Source organism: Myotis davidii, unplaced genomic scaffold, assembly GCF_000327345.1.
Source record: "Myotis davidii unplaced genomic scaffold, ASM32734v1 scaffold238, whole genome shotgun sequence".
In the NCBI taxonomy this organism is placed as follows: Eukaryota; Metazoa; Chordata; class Mammalia; order Chiroptera; family Vespertilionidae; genus Myotis; species Myotis davidii.
In genome coordinates, this window is record NW_006293779.1 from 10,913,571 (window position 1) to 10,917,709 (window position 4,139).

The window sequence follows — 4,139 nt, forward strand, 5'->3', positions numbered from 1 at the left end:
TATGTATATATATGCAGTAACCATTAGAAAATGAGCATTTTAGATTGTATAATTATAATAGCATCAGAAAATATGAAGTGTCCAGAAATAAAACTTGCAAAAGTTGTACAATATTTTTTTTATGAAAATGATTATAAACTTTGATAAGAGTTATTTCAGAAGACTTAGGTAGTTAGAAGTTTGGACTGTATTAATGATATTTGGAAGACTTAGTATTTTTAAAGATGTCAATTCTTTCCAAATGATTTGTAGATTCAATGCATTGTCAAACCAAATCCTAAAAGAGGGGTGTGTAAGTATTTACTGGTATGTGCAAATTGACAAACTGTTTCAAAAATGTAAGTAGGAAAGGAAAGTGGTAAGAGTAAAAAAGACGTCTAGAGAAATAACAGATTGAGAGCATTGCTTTAGAGAAAATCAATATTTTAAAATATTTTTATAAAGCTATAGTTATTAAGAAAATACACAGGGTGAGCCAATAAGCCAACAGCAAACAGTACAACACAGAAACAAAATCATGTACATATACATATACATATGTGTATGTACATATACATAATCCAGATGAAGCCGGGGCTGCGAGGGAAGCCTGGGTCCCGGGTGCAGGAAGGAAGCCGGTGCCAGCAGTCAGGGGAAGGAAGGCCTACTCTTGCATGAATTTCATGCATCGGGTCTCTAATATGTAGATAATTACATATGCTCTCAAGAAAAGATCAGAAAACATAATGCAAAAAATGGTCAAAAGATATGAAGTAATCTTTCCAAATTGGCAATCAGCTTATGAAAATGTTTTCAACATCAGTGGTAATTAGAAAAAAATGAATATGGGAACCATGATACAAAACAGAATGTAAAAAATGTAAAGAGTTGGACAATATCAACATTAGTAAGATGTGAAATAATGAGAACTTTTATTCACCAGTGGTTGGAGAACATACTGTTTCTTGGGAAAACAATGTGACATTATCTCTTAAAAGAGAAGACTCATGTGCTCTAGGATCCAATCTTTTTACTCCTAGCTGCGCATACTAGAGAAACTCTAGTATACCATGAGGCATGTATAAACATATTTATAACCATCTATACTGGAAACACCCAAGTGTCCACGAACAGTAGGATGGTTAAATGAATTGTATATATTCAATAGTAGGGGATTCTATACAAAAAAAAAATAAATGATGATCAGCTGCATGCAATAACATAGAGACATCTCCAAACATAATGTTGAAAAATGAGCAAGTCATTAAAGCGTCTCAGGAAAACAAAGGCATGATTGTGATATTACAGTGGCTACCCGACTAGATGGGAAGGAGGTTGTGGTTGGGCAGGGGCGGATGCAAAGCTTCTGAAATTCCATAAATGTTCTATTTCTTGACCTGGATGCTACTTTCACAAGATCTTATCTTTGTAATCATTCACTAAACTTTGTGTACATATTTTATGCATCTTTGAGTGTATGTCTTGTAGTTTGAAAATGTTATGAACAAGAAAGGAAAGGAGGGGGAGAGGGAGGAGAGAGGGAAGGTGGAAGCAAGGAAAGAAGGGAGCTGGACAGACTTAATGAATGCAAATGTCAGATTCCAACCTCCCCTAGAGTTGTTGTTACCCAAGCTGTTGGGGTTTGCTTATTCTTTGGATGATTGGATATGTTGTAATCATTCTGGATACCTTCCTCTGGAACATTGAAGGAACCCTCACTCCAAATTGCCAATGCCATGGAAATTTCAAATACCAGATTCCATACTAACCTCAACCTTTCACCTCTGATCTAGATAAACTCCAAGCCAACGTTGCCTTGGATTTCAAGAACCTGCGCCTAGACTGCTTCTATAAGCAACTGCCAATGTTTTGCCCTCAAGCAAAGAGGAAACCTGATTTCTTTCCCCTGACCACGTCTCAGAATGTCCAGTTCCAGCAGTTAAGATCTTCCCCCTACTGCAGCTGCTAATTAAGAACACATTCAGTTACCTCTCTTTCTTTCTCTCTCTTCCTTTTATAATATTTTATCATTTTCTTGTGATGCCATTCAGTGAGGATTGCCACTTTTTTTCAGATAGGAAGTGACCACAGCCCTTTTACAGCTTCAACCACTTTTTTATTGTCAGGATAAGAGAAATACGATTATCTTTCAGAATTTCAAGTTGTGTGGGGATTTATGTTTCTACTGCTGCCCCCAACAGAGAACTGAAGTACTTTTTATAAAATACACTTTAACATAATTTTAATAGCAGCTACTTTCTTATTAACCCAATTTGGAGATGAACTGATGTCACATGAATGTGAAGAATGTGCGTGCAATTCTTTGTTTTTCTGGAATTCCAGCATGGAAGTGGACCAACCCCTTAAACTCAATTCTGAACTGACCATATGAATGGAGGGAGTGGGTGAGTTCCCTTGTTCCTAACACATAGATGATATAAAAATAATTTAAGAACATTGTGATTTCTACATTAGATACTTTCAACTCTTAGCATTTGCTCCAGTGATAATGAAAATAAAAGTAATAACCCTGATAATTAATACACCTATACTCGATAGCAGGCACTGCAGTTGTTGCTTGGTATGTACTATTCAATCTTCAATAGTTCTACACAAACCAACTGTCTCTGCAGATGAGACACTGAGACTCATACTGAAATCAACTGAGCTTATGGTGCAAATGCTGCCCCATCAAGAACTAGCTCAGCTTTCTCCCTTCTCTCAGCTCCAGCTGATTGCTCTGGTCATGCTGGCTCATAGGGCTCACTGATCTCTGTAAAGAAAGTTCTTGTCCACACCAGTACTTCCTCTGACTTTTCCCCAACCCTGTCCACAAAACCTATTACTGTATTATTATTATTATTATTATTATTATTAACTTTCTCCCTTCTCAGCTCCAGCTGATTGCTCTGGTCATGCTGGCTCATAGGGCTCACTGATCTCTGTAAAGAAAGTTCTTGTCCACACCAGTACTTCCTCTGACTTTTCCCCAACCCTGTCCACAAAACCTATTACTGTATTTTTATTATTATTATTATTATTATTATTATTCACATCTTCATGGATTTTTACCTGGATTCCCCAACTTGATTGAATAAGAGACCCTACAGGCACATTTCCAGCTTTTGTTTCTTCTCATCATTTAACTCAGAGAGGCCACAAAATAGAGAAGCAGGAGACATTTCATGCAAAGTGGAATGTATGGGTAAATGAACAGAACAAGTATAAAAGGGGAAAGGCTGAAAGCACAAGTAATTTCCTAAGCATCATCCATCAGCAGATGTGAAGGAAGACAGGGTGGTCTATAGGAAACTTCCATGTCATTCTACCTGCATCTGACTCATACATGAAGCTTAGAAACTGTCCCGAGGCCACTCTGAACATTAAAAGGTTCTTTTTCTCAACATTTTATTGAGAACCATAGCTCACAAATATTCATCTTCTATTATTATACATGTGTCTTGGAGGCTTAATCAAGTCTGGAATATTATTTTGACAAAAAATCAAAATGTACAATAGGAATAGAGTTATATAAGGTATGGGGTCTTGAAGAGGATGGGTGGTAGTTGTGGAGAACTTTGAGATAAAATTTGTAGCATCATTTGATGTTACCCTAGGAAACCACTAGCAGTAACTTCCAGTCCCAGTTACTTCCTTCACTTGTCAACCTACCCATGGAATGGGTCTACCATGTAAAGTCCATGTTAGGAAGGATACGGGTCAATGGTTCTCATTTTCTCTAAAGTTCCGTCACTTTTTCCAAAATCCCTCCAGAAAATCTCCCATAACAAAAATTAAACTCAAGGAAAGTTTTGCTTTTTGCAATTTAGCAGTTTGGAGTTTTTCGTGCATGGGCGCCACTCCACCCCGTCCCACTCCATCCTAAATTAAGTTTGAGGCTTTTTTGTTTTTACTCTTGCATAACATGAAAACTAGTGAACACATTTTGCTCAAAGTTTCCATATCCAAATCTCCTAAGTGGTGTGAAAAATCCTGGAAGATCTCAGAGCAAAAGAGGACGCTAGGAAAAACCAGGACAAGTGGAAACAGCAGGGAGGGATGTAACCTAATGTCTGTGTCAACACAACCAACATTCCCCCAAAAAGTTTTCTCTCTCCAGTGAGGCTGGGCTGCTAGGACAAAAACATGAGTGATTCATA